Source organism: Hyperolius riggenbachi, chromosome 8 (genome assembly GCF_040937935.1).
Source record: "Hyperolius riggenbachi isolate aHypRig1 chromosome 8, aHypRig1.pri, whole genome shotgun sequence".
NCBI classification, from domain to species: Eukaryota; Metazoa; Chordata; class Amphibia; order Anura; family Hyperoliidae; genus Hyperolius; species Hyperolius riggenbachi.
In genome coordinates this window covers 267,813,622-267,826,279 of record NC_090653.1, presented here as the reverse complement: position 1 = coordinate 267,826,279, position 12,658 = coordinate 267,813,622, and the positions used below count along the sequence as shown (strand labels likewise).

The following is a 12,658-nucleotide window of genomic DNA, read 5'->3' as shown; positions in this document are numbered from 1 at the left end:
GGGACTGGGAAACAAAGCTGCTCCATTGTAATGTCTGAGATGTATGGCTGCTGTATTCTGGTATTGTGGGGTGTATAGCTACCTCATTCTAGTATCTGGCAGCACATGGCTGCATATATTGTGAAAAAGGGAAAAACACTGTTTACTTTGGGAGCTGCTTTCCTTTTGTTTTGTTTGTAGTTAATACTAAAGATTCATTAAAACTGTGCAGGAACATCTCCAATAGTACATATGATATTTCTGGTTTTCAGCACTGGAACAATTAGGTGAAAAAAAAAATCTATTTACTAGGAGTACTCCATAATTGTGAAATAATACTTTTCTATCAGCCCAGCCATGATGGTTAGAGGCCAGCAGGAATAGTGACCTGTGAAGGGGATTACCCCCCCCCCCCCCTCCTCACTAACCAATCCACATGGTAATGATTCTGGGAATGATGAGGTGCTTTGCAAGAGATGCTAGGAAAATCCCTTCCTTGAGCACGACTTAGGGCCCGTTTCCACTAGAGCGAATCTGCATGCGTTTTCTGCATGCAGATTCGCATACCCAATAATAGTCAATGGGCCTGTTTCCATTTGTCAGGAAATCTGCGCGGTGGACTGTGCAGAAAAAAATCTACACAGCAGAGCCATTAGAATTCGCACACCGCTTTTGCTTACGTTTTCGCATAAAATTAATGTAAAAGCACACAGGCACTGACATGGTTAAAATTGTATACTTACAAACCGATGCAAATTTTAACACGTTTTTGCGTTAAAATTTGCATACAAATGCATATGAATTCGCATCCGCATGCAAATTCGTTTTCGCGGTTTCCACAATGGAATCGCACCGCACTAGTGGAAACTTATACTTAGGGCCTGTTTCCACTAGTGCGAATTCGCATGCATTTTCTGCATGCAGATTTGCATAACCAATACAAGTAAATGGGCCTGTTTCTGCTTCTCAGGAAAACTGAGTGTTTTGCTGTGTAGGAAAAATCTACACACTACACACTATTTGCGATTCGCATGTAATGTATTTAATAGGAAGTCGTATTGTGTTTTCGCTATGCGAATTTTCCAGGCGAATTCGCATACGTTTTCATGTAAAATCAATGTAAAATCACACAGGCACTGACATGGTTAAAATCGCATACTTAAAAAATACACGAAAATGCATGAAAATGTGCAAATGCATACGAATTTGCATCTGCATGCAAATTCATTTATGCATTTTTCGCAAAGAAATCGCACCTCACTAGTGGAAACGGGCCCTAAAGGACAAGATGATCCTAAAAAGTACCGCACCACTCACGAATATCTAATTAGAACATGAATCGGTCTTTATTAATACAAACAAAAGCACATAAAAACACTTAAAAGCCAGGTACATGAAAAGTAGCACTCAAAACGAGTATCAACAAATAATGATAATATTGATCATTCCAATAAATACAGATAAATGTGATACATGGTCCCTTGACTCCATGGTAGCCAACATATGGTTCAAACCCTATTAAAAGTACAATGCAACGGGCAGCACGGTGGCGTAGTGGTTAGCGTTCTTGCCTTGCAGCGCTGGGTCCCCGGTTTGAATCCCAACCAGGTCAACATCTGCAAGGAGCTTGTATGTTCTCCCCGTGTCTGTGTGGGTTTCCTCCGGGCACTCTGTTTTCTCACATATCCCAAAAAATACAGATAAGTTAATTGGCTTCCCCCTAAATTGGTCCTAGACTACAATACATACATAGACATATATCTATGGTAGGGACTAGATTGTGAGCTCCTCCGAGGGACAGTTAATGATGAATGTACGTACGTGTATATGTGTGTATATGTATTTCAATGTGCTAAGAATATATATAGCATTGATAGTGTACAATAGGATGAGAATGAATCCCAAAAGTATAAGCGAAATATAAATGGCAAGAAAACAAACCAAGGATCCAAAAGGGACATGAAGAGTGTGGGCAGCGGTGAGGGAAGTGAAGGAAACAAGGCACTCACAAGCACCGTGAGAGCAGAGCGCAGGCACTGCAACCAGATGTAGAAAAGGGAAGGTAGAAGCTGGCTGGAGGTGTGAGGGAGCTTATTGAGGAGAGCTGGGCGAGGCTCCTGACCGCCACACAAGGGCAATGTAAGTCTATGGGGACTTGCACACTATAGCGACACAATGCAGTGTGACGGAAGTAGCTAAATTGACACAAGGCTGCCGCAAACTCTGCAGTGCATTGCCGCATGATCCGTGCTTACCGCATGGATTACGCAACAGTGTAAGTCTATGGTGACGCGGTAAGTGTGAATCCGATTGCAGCAGCGGTGCGGCACATAGGCAGAGCGATGACCTTTTAGTGACGTACTTCCTGTCCAGCAGCAAGTACATCACTGCACAGGGGAAGCACTACACATATTACCCTGTTGGTGCACTTTGCCGCAGTGTAATATTCCTGGGGAAATGGTGCACCCTGAGCTCTCCTGCTGCAGGATGACTGCATTGCACAATGGCCTTGATTCATTTATTCACTAAAGCTACTGCCCACAAACAGCGCGGGTTATTAGCACACAGGTGCTACGCGCAGTCCTGTCAGCAAAGCGTGTGCGCTTAACTTACGCGAGATGCTTCTAACTGCCGCGCGATGTGCTTGTAGTGCGACTGCGATACTCTGCTTGTGCGGCTGCTACATTATGGCGGTTGTGCTACAAGCACATCGTGCAGAAGTTAAAAGAATTGCACATAAGTTGATAACGCACGCTACGCTGACGGGACCTCGTGCTAATATTAACTGGGGCTGTTTGTCCGCGGTAGCTTTAGAGAATCAAGGCCTGTATGTCAAATTGGCCTTAAAGGGTCCCTGAGATGGGGGATAGAAGAAATTCATACATACCTGGGGCCTTTTCCAGCCCCCTTCGGCCTGATCCGTCCCTCGCTGCCATCCTCCACCTTCTGGATTTACCGTGAAGGCTCCCATAAGTTCGGCCAGTTTGGCCGCGCACGCACCGCTGTCTCGCACATATAGCTGGGAGCGTTCTGTGCCTGTGCAGTACTATGCAGTCGCAGAACACTCTCAGCCACGCGCAACCGCACTGCACATGCGCAACTGGCCGTACTTATGGAAGCCCTTACAGAGGATCGTAGGATGGCGGAGAGGGAGCGATCATGTTTAAGAGGGCTGGAGGAAGCCCCAGGTATGTATGAATGTTCTTTATCCCCCGGTCCAGGTACGCTATAAGGAACTATCTTCTAAACTGTACAGTTTCAATACTGTGTAAGTACTCGGTGGGCCTGATTTGTCAAGACCAGCACAAGGAAAACTGATGCAAAAGTGTTCCAGTTGTCCTGAGCAATCAGTCAGAATTTCTATTTTATTTGACAGTTAATCCCTGATTGGTTGCTCTCGGCGGCATAATTACTCTACTTTATGTTGCATTTGTGTAATAAATCAGCCGCAATAGTCCTACACAACACTACATAAGTCAGGTGCATACAATTCATTAAGCAGTAGAAGTATACATCGGAGCCTATAAGAAGGTGCACAGGTGTATTATAGCTGTGGCTATGCCACCAGTCATGTAGGTATAGGAGCATTATGTTACAGTGTAATGCACTGCAAGTCTGTGTGAAGCAGCCCTTAGGTAGCACCACGGAATATGCTGGCGCTTTATAAAGCAATAACCCTGGAAGTGTTTAAATCCAGACTGAAAACTCACCTGTTCAGTTTGGTATTTGCAGAAATATAACTTTTGTTGTGTGAATACTTCATCCTACTTCCAATGACTGAATGTGAGAGAGCCTAAGCGCTTTGAGTCCTATGGGAGAAAAGCGCTATGGAAATGTTGTTATATTGTATTATACGTTACCTGTCCTGTAGGAGCCTCTGCGCGGTGTAACCTTCCATGTGGCCTCTGTCAGACGTTATGCACCAGTTGTGTGTATGGAGAGCCTCCCGGGGGTTACAGACATCGCGCGGAGGCTGCTACAGGACAGGTAATGTATAAATGCACACGAGGGGGGCACATTTATATATTAGGGGGGAGCGGCGGGCACAGACGATTCCCTTAAAAGGACTACTGTAGGGGGGGTAGAGGACAAAAAGCTGAACTTACCTGGGGCTTCTAGTGGTCCACCGCAGACATCCTGTGACTGCACAGCCACTCACCGATGCTCCAGTCCCCACCGCCGGTTCACTTCCAGAATTTGCAACTTTAAAGTGGGAAAACCACTGCGCCTGCGTGGCCGCATCCTTGCTCCTGCTGACATCACCGGGAGTGTAAGGCGGAGGCCCAATACTGTCTGCATCTGTGCAGTACACTCTCGGTGGCGGGAGCCAGGACGGGACTGCGCAGGTGCAGGTAGGGCCCAGAGCATCGGTGAGTGGCTGCGCGGGCACAGGATGTCTGCGGGGGACCGTCAGAAGCCCCAGGTAAGTACAACTCCCTTTCTGCCTACTCCCCTACAGTAGTCCTTTAAGATTTTATGCTGAAATCGGACGGAATTGGCCTGCAGTTCAATGAACACACACATTTATCTCTAATCAGATTTGATTAGAGTTAAATTTGTCTTTGTTGAATCTGCCCATGATCTCCTGATGAATGGACACCTTAACAGGTTTTTTTCCAGTCAGGACCCAGTGAGACTACTGATAAGGAATTATAGCCATAAACTACTTTACTCTAGGGAGCCCAGTTCTCTGGCAGGAGAGGATAGAAAGGGCAATAGTTCATATACTGTATTCTAGAACTCTGAAGGTGTGTACACATGCACTACCACCGGTAACGACTGGTCCGCCGGACCCTCCCACTGGGCGGACGTTTCAGCGACAGTAGTGCGTGTGTACAGTCTGTCAGGCAGACTGATGAGGCTGTTTCTGAACGATACTGTCGGCTGAACATCCGCCCAGCGGGAGGGTCCGGCGGACCCGTCGTTGCCAGCGGTAGTGCGTATGTACACACCTTGAGACACAGAGACAGACTGTTACAGTCAGCTATGACAAAACAATAATTCTGCTTTTTTTAAGTTTTTAAACCTAAAATAAAACTGGGATATCTAAGTCATTTTTTAGGAGTAGGAGGATATATACATTTGTTTACCTCTTCACTTAAAGAGGAACTCCAGTGAAAATAATGTAATAAAAAAAAGTGCTTCATTTTTACAATAATTATGTATAAATGTCAGTCATTCAGTGTTTGCCCATTGTAAAATCTTTCCTCTCCCTGATTTACATTCTGACATTTTTCAAATGGTGACATTTTTACTGCTGGCAGGTGATGTCACTGGGAGTAGCAGCTGCTTGCTTTTTTGGCAGTTGGAAACAGCTGTAAACAGTTATTTACCACAATGCAGCGAGGTTCACAGACAGGAAACTGCCAGGACCGTGGTCCTCCGTTTCCTGTGGGAGGGGTTTCATCACAATATCAGCCATACAGACTCCCCTGATGATCTGCTTGTGAAAAGGAAAAGATTTCTCATGGGGAAGGGGGTATCAGCTACTGATTGGGACTGGGGAAAAGATACAGAACAGCATAATAACCTTTAAACATAAAAACATTTTTCTTACAGCTGATACAAATCTGCATTGTTTCTACTTCCTGATTCATGGAGGCAGACATATTGGTAAGCCCCATACGCACGCTCAACAGCGTTTTTTTTAATGCAGTGCTGCATAAAAGACCACTGTTCAGCATGTGTAGGGGGCTTTAACATCCAGGGCTTTCAAATGGGCTTATCTGCAATCTCTGCTAATAGGCAGTCATGTGACACAGGGGAGAGATCAGATTACCTCTTGTGATTATACCAGGGCTGTGGAGTCGGTCCAAAAACCCACCGACTCCGACTCCTCAGTTTAGGATTCCACCGACTCCGACTCCACGACTCCGACTCCTCTAATTTGCATATTACAATTTTGTTGATTAAAAGTATGTAACATGAAATTCGTCTCATAACTGCCAACGCTTAGGAATTTTACAAGACAACTGAAGTGAGAAGGATATGTAGACTACTATATTTATTCCCTTTAGACTAAAACTAGTCCTTAGTAATAGTACTTGTAAAAGGTACAAACCGGAACAAAGAACATCTATCAGGCCCTAGGCAATGTAAGTGTGGGTACATGTAAGAATGATGTGCAGGTACTCTGCAGGGGAATGAGGAGATTGTAAACAGACAACACCTCTGTGTTCAATGTGCACAGCATTCTCAGTGGATTCCCTGCAGCTCTGTGAGGAGTGCATATGTAGAGTATAGTACTACTGTGTAACAAAGTAAACCTGAGACAGATGAAATTAAAGTTTTATACATACCTGGGGCTTCCTCCAGCCGCCTTCAGGATAATCAGTCCCTCGTTGTCCTCCTCCACCACCTGGATCTTCTGCTATGAGTCCAGGTACTTGAGCCAGTCTGGCGTAGTGCGCATGAACACACTCCACCGCTAGGAGCATACTACACCTGTGCAGCACTATTGCGCAGGTGCAGAATGTTCCTGGCTGTGGGAGTGGCATGCGGCCGGACTGCGCTGACTGGCTGAATTACCAGGACTCATAGCAGAAGATCCGGGTGGTGGAGGACAGGGAGGGACTGATTAGCCTGAAGGGGGCTGGAGGAAGCCCCAGGTATGTATAAAACTTTACTTTTCATCCGTCTCAGGTACCCTTTAATTTGTAGTCACCAAACCAAATTTTAATAACATATCAAATTATTTGATTTCAGTGCATACATTTGCATAAATCAGCATCAGTGCAGAATTATTTCCATCTCATTGACCATCTCTATTAGTGACACAGCTACACATCAGGCTTTATTCTTACAGCATAGATGTTATTTAGTATATATAAGAGATTCCTGTGTACGCATCATATATACAGTCACAATCAGATATGTATATCTGACCTTAAAAATACGGGGACTGCTTTATTGAAGCAGCACAAGTAACTAATTTTGATTGGTTTATTTCATTTTTGTGGACTAAGCACAGCTATTACTGTATATATACATTATTTTTAATGACTATTATCTGAGAAATAGAACATTTTATCATATTTTCTATTTTAATTACAGTTACAAATTCATTAGGAGTCGGAGTGGGTGCATTTTTTCCCGACTCCGACTCCAGGCACCCAAAATTGCCCGACTCCACGACTCCGACTCCACAGCCCTGGATTATACACAAATGAGGGGGAATTAGACAGGCTAAACTCTCTAAATACATACATGGTGCATTTCTCTCCGTTTTCCTTCTGTCCTGTGCAAGAGTTCAGGGCCCATTTAAGGGCCCTTTTCTACGAGCAGTTGATAGGCTGTGAAAAGGCTGTCAAACTCTCACAACTGCATGCCGCTGTGTGCTGCTGCCTGGCAACTGCTTACACTAGCTGCCTGGTAACTGCTCACTGCTGCTGGGTAACTGCTTACTGAGCGCACAGTTCAACCGCCTGTGGAAAAGGGCCCTAAAGAAAACGGCGCTAGTCTACTTTAGGGGACCCACCGCAAATCCCCATAGAGAATTTGAGCTGTGCTGAAAACTGAAAGAATTTCCGCTTTCAGCTCGTTGAAAACCCTTCAAGTCATATATCTATGGAAAGCTGAGACTCTGCTCTAACGAATGATGCCACAGTCGGTGAGCAAAAGCTGAAGCTCACCGCGTAGGAGGCACCGTACTCTGTCGGCTATCTACACACATACACACAGCTGTATTGTTATTTGTAAACACCGGTGGGGTTAACCCTCACCACCCCAGCAGCTGGCAGCTGTAGTGATCAGTGAGGACAACTTACACCACGGCCTTTGAGATGATCCACGACACCATGTTGCTGGCTGGCAGGGGTGCCCTCCTGGCACCCTGGATCCCGTGGTGTCCTGGCCCAGGGAAGGGTCACGGGTGATGATGATTCTGTCGCTTGTGGGGTATGCCCGGTCCCGGGGAACTATCATACGTCACGGCTCCACTCGCCAATTCTCCGGCTTCAGAAAAAAAAAATTTCTCCCACGCCCCCAGCTAACAATCCCTCCAATGAGGAGGGAGAAAGATATCAGCAGCACAGAACTAAGATGGCCGACGGAGCCGCGATCGCGGCCGTTCGGCGCCTCGTACGCGGTCAGTTTCAACTTTTGCTCACCGAAAGTGGCATCATTCGTTAGAGCAGAGTCTCAGCTTTCCATAGATATATGACTTGTGGTGTTTTCAACGAGCAGAAAGCGGAAATTCTTTCCGTTTTCAGCACAGCTCAAATTCTCTATGGGGATTTGCGGTGGGTCCCCTAAAGTAGACTAGCGCCAAGAAAACCTAAAGCAAAAAAAAACAGTTTCACTTCCCTGGGGCTTCTGCCAGCCCCTGCAGCGGTCCTGTGCTCATGCCGTGATCCTGCCATGCTCCAGTCACCCACAGCGCCCCTCTTTCAGTTGGATGCACAGCCCCGGTCTACGCACCTCATCGCACCCCTGTGGACGGGAACTCTCTGCACATGTGTAGTGCGGGGAAATCTATACTTCTTCTTATGCACAGAACGCTCCTGGCAACGGAGCGCTATCGAGGATGTGAGCGGCCGGCACCGGGCATGCGCAGGGGCCACTGACTCGCTAGGTTGTCTGACTGAAAGAGGTGACTGGAGCATCGCACAATCACAGTGCGGGCACACGGAGACTGCAGGAGGCTGGTTGAAGCTCCAGGGAAGTTAAACTTTTTTTTTTTTTCTTTCGCTTTAAAGGGGAACTAAAGAGAGAGGTATATAGAGGCTGTCATGTTTATTTCCTTTTAGACAATACCAGTTGCCTGGCAGCCCTGCTGATCCTCTAATACTATTAGCCATAGCCCCTGAACAAGCATGCAGCAGATCAGGTGTTTCAGTGGTTCAGACTTATAAGTCTGATCTGACAAGACTAGCTGCATGCTTGTTTCTGGTTTTAATCAGATACTACTGCAGAGAAATAGACCAGCAGGGCTGCCAGGCAACTGGTATTGATTAAAAGGAAATAAACATGACAGCCTCCATATATCTCTCTCTTCAGTTCCCCTTTAAAGTGAACTTAAAGGGGAACTGAAGAGAGAGGTATATGGAGGCTGTCATGTTTATTTCCTTTTAATCAATACCAGTTGCCTGGCAGCCCTGCTAATCTATTTATCTGCAGTAGTATCTGATTAAAACCAGAAACAAGCATGCAGCTAGTCTTGTCAGATCAGACTTATAAGTCTGAACCACTGAAACACCTGATCTGCTGCATGCTTGTTCAGGGGCTGTGGCTAATAGTATTAGAGGCAGAGGATCAGCAGGGCTGCCAGGCAACTGGTATTGTCTAAAAGGAAATAAACATGACAGCCTCTATATACCTCTCTCTTCAGTTCCCCTTTAAACAGCTACAGTGGCTTGCAAAAGTATTTGGCCCTCTTGAAGATTTCCACATTTTGTCACATTACTGCCACAAACATGCATCAATTTTATTGGAATTCCACATGCAAGACCAACACAAAGTGGTGTACACGTGAGAAGTAGAATGAAAATCATACATGATTCCAAACATTTTTTACAAATAGCTGCAAAGTGGGGTGTGCGTAATTATTCAGCCCCCTGAGTCAATACTTTGTAGAACCACCTTTTGCTGCAATTACAGCTGCCAGTCTTTTAGGGTATGTCTCTACCAGCTTTGCACATCTAGAGACTGAAATCCTTGCCCATTCTTTGCAAAACAGCTCCAGCTCAGTCAGATTAGATGGACAGCGTTTGTGAACAGCAGTTTTCAGATCTCGCCACAAATTCTCGATTGGATTTAGATCTGGACTTTGACTGGGCTATTCTAACACATGGATATGTTTTGTTTTAAACCATTCCATTGCTGCCCTGGCTTTATGTTTAGGGTCGTTGTCCTGCTGGAAGGTGAACCTCCGCCCCAGTCAAGTCTTTTGCAGACTCCAAGAGGATTTCTTCCAATATTGCCCTGTATTTGGCTCCATCCATTCCCCTCAACTCTGACCAGCTTCCCTGTCCCTGCTGAAGAGAAGCACCCCTAGAGTATGATGCTGCCACCACCATATTTGACGGTTGGGATGGTGTGTTCAGAGTGATGTGCAGTGTTAGTTTTCCGCCACACATAGCGTTTTGCATTTTGGCCAAAAAGTTCCATTTTGGTCTCATCTGACCAGAGCACCTTCTTCCACATGTTTGCTGTGTCCCCTACATGGCTTGTGGCAAACTGCAAACGGGACTACTTATGCTTTTCTGTTAACAATGGCTTTCTTCTTGCCACTCTTCCATAAAGGCCAACTTTGTACAGTGGATGACTCATAGTTGTCCTATAGACAGATTCCCCCACCTGAGCTGTAGATCTCCGCAGCTCGTCCAGAGTCACTATGGGCCTCTTGACTGCATTTCTGATCGGCACTCTCCTTGTTCGGCCTGTGAGTTTAGGTGGACAGCCTTGTCTTGGTAGGTTTACAGTTGTGCCATACTCCCATCTCTGTATGATCGCTTGACCAGTACTCTGGAATGTTCAAGGCTTTAGAAATCAATTTTTTTTTTTTTTAAGCCTAAGCCTGCTTTAAATTTCCCAATAACTTTATCCCTGACCTGTCTTGTGTGTTCTTTGGACTTCATGGTGTTGTTGCTCCCAATATTATCTTAGACAACCTCTGAGGCTGTCACAGAGCAGCTGTATTTGTACTGACATTAGATTACACACAGCTGCACTCTATTTAGTCATTAGCACTCATCAGGCAATGTCTATAGGCAACTGACTGCACTCAGATCAAAGGGGGCCGAATAATTATGCACACACCACTTTGCAGTTATTTATTTGTAAAAAAATGTTTGGAATCATGTATGATTTCCCAGGGTCGTCTCCAGGACAGCAACCCAAATGAGAGATTACCCTTCCACACACTGATGGACAAGAAGAGGTTAATCGAGTGGTCCCCTGCCGGGTATATAGGCCTGGTAACAAACATCCTACCTCAGTTTTATTCCTGTCCACGGACGGAGGAGGATGCTCCAGGAGGGCTGACGCTAGATTGCGGGGTCCTGGGCGGAGGTTTTCCTTGCAGGGCTGGCCAGGCAGGATCAGCTGGGAGAAGCGTCCGACCCCTTGAAGTTACAGAGGCAGTGTGCGAGGATTTGATACACGGAAAGCGCGCGCCGGCGCGCAGATGCGGCTTCTGTGATGGGATTGGCCGTCTAGGTCAGATGACCAGATGGTGACGTCACCCTTTGCTTCCGGGTTTGAAGCGCCAATGGAGTTGGACCAGTCAGCTGGCTGGGGGCTAACGATCTCCGCTTTGGCGTCCGGAAGTAAGGGCGGCATGGATTAACCCCTTCGGTGCCGGACAGAGTCGCAAGCACCTGACAGGGAGTGTTTGGAACCCGTTGCTGAGCGCATGTTTCCGGGGTGAGTAATTTTTGCAGCACCCAGATTTTACTATTTAAAGTCCTGGTCTCGGCTGGCATAATGTATGTTGTATGGCCAGCATGGAGACTACGGACAGCGCTCAGGACCCCGGGGCAGTGGTATGTTCAGCTGCCTTACTGAGGGTGTATCAGCCCATGTTTTTATACATCAAGGTCACTGGTATTTTTTTCTTGTTTGTTTCTGTTGCAGCCCAAGGTTGATAAGGCTGTTAAAGTTAAAGATACCAGGAAGGGGAATCAGAGCCAGACTCGCTCCTCTAGTGATTCTACTTCTCGGTCTTCTTCCTCATCTGCACCTGTAATTGAGCAGAGGAAAGATGTCAAATGTGTTTTCTGTACAGAAAAATTGCCTGTGGCTGCTGTTAGGCCTTTATGTCAGCCTTGCATTCAGGATGTTGTTAAAGAAGAATCCCCTGCAGTATTCAAGGATTTTATGGGCTGGGTGAAGGCGGAAATGACTTCCACCTTACAGACCTTTAAGGATTCTTCAGCTTCAGCATCCGCATCTGCTACTGCTTCCAGTGCAGTTGCTACAGTTGATCTATCCTTGCCTATTTTACCAGCCTCTCTGGTGGTTTCTGGGCCCCCCTTGCAAGGTTTAAAGTCTACCTCCAAGAGACGTCATACTAGAGACTCCGATGTAGAGTTATCAGAGGGGGAAATATCTTCTTTAGAGGCAATGTCTGTCTCTGAAGAGGAGGATGATGGATCAATAGACTGTGTTAAAGTGAACCTAAAGTCCCCCAAAAAAAACGAGATGAACTCACCTGGGGCTTCCCTCAGCCCCCAGCAGACGATCCGTGCCCTCGCAGCTCCGCTCCGATGCCTCTGGACCCGCCGGCGAGCACTTCCGGTTTGGCCGTCACCGGCCGACAGGCATGGGAACGCGAGTGATTGTTCGCGTTCCCAGCCTGTATATCGCCCCCTATGCTGCTATTGCGACCTCCTGGCCGCAGTAGCAGCAAAGGGGGCGATATACAGGCTGGGAACGCGAACAATCACTCGCGTTCCCATGCCTGTCGGCCGGTGACGGCCAAACCGGAAGTGCTCGCCGGCGGGTCCAGAGGCATCGGAGCGGAGCTGCGAGGGCACCGATCGTCTGCTGGGGGCTGAGGGAAGCCCCAGGTGAGTTCATCTCGTTTTTTTGGGGGGACTTTAGGTTCACTTTAAGGTTCAGAAATTTGCTTTCTCCACGGATAATATGGATAGTGTGTTAAGTGCAATGTATGCTACAATGGACATTAAAGAGGAGGAGAGGAGTTTATCTACCTTGGATAAAATGTATCAATCTCTGG

At 46.5% G+C, this 12,658-nt stretch overlaps 1 protein-coding gene across 4 annotated transcripts in view; it reads left to right on the top strand.

Annotated features, from left to right (window-relative positions):
* Positions 1 to 12,658, top strand: part of LOC137528557 (ficolin-1-B-like) — a 116,610-nt gene that overhangs the window by 5,391 nt on the left and 98,561 nt on the right. The window lies entirely within an intron of this gene.